Below are 300 nucleotides of genomic sequence, written 5' to 3' on the forward strand. Positions count from 1 at the left end.
AGACATGTTGTCCGATCGGATTAGCACATGGTGCCCCTTTAGGACTGGCAGGAAGAACTGACAGGCTCGACATACTGCTAGCATTTCCAGGCAGTTGATGTGGAAGCCTTTTTCTGCCTTCGACCAGTGCCCGAAAGTTGGTATGCCCTCGCACAGCGCCCCCCCCCCAACCTGAGTTGGAGGCATCTGTCATGACAACTGTCCTTCTGCAAACCATCCCCATGGCCACGCCCTGTTCCATCCAGCGGGAGTTCTTCCAGGGGGCCAGGGCTGTTACACAGGCCTGACTCACCCTGATCT

Source organism: Sinocyclocheilus rhinocerous, unplaced genomic scaffold (genome assembly GCF_001515625.1).
Source record: "Sinocyclocheilus rhinocerous isolate Xijiao unplaced genomic scaffold, SAMN03320098_v1.1 scaffold3015, whole genome shotgun sequence".
Taxonomy (NCBI): Eukaryota; Metazoa; Chordata; class Actinopteri; order Cypriniformes; family Cyprinidae; genus Sinocyclocheilus; species Sinocyclocheilus rhinocerous.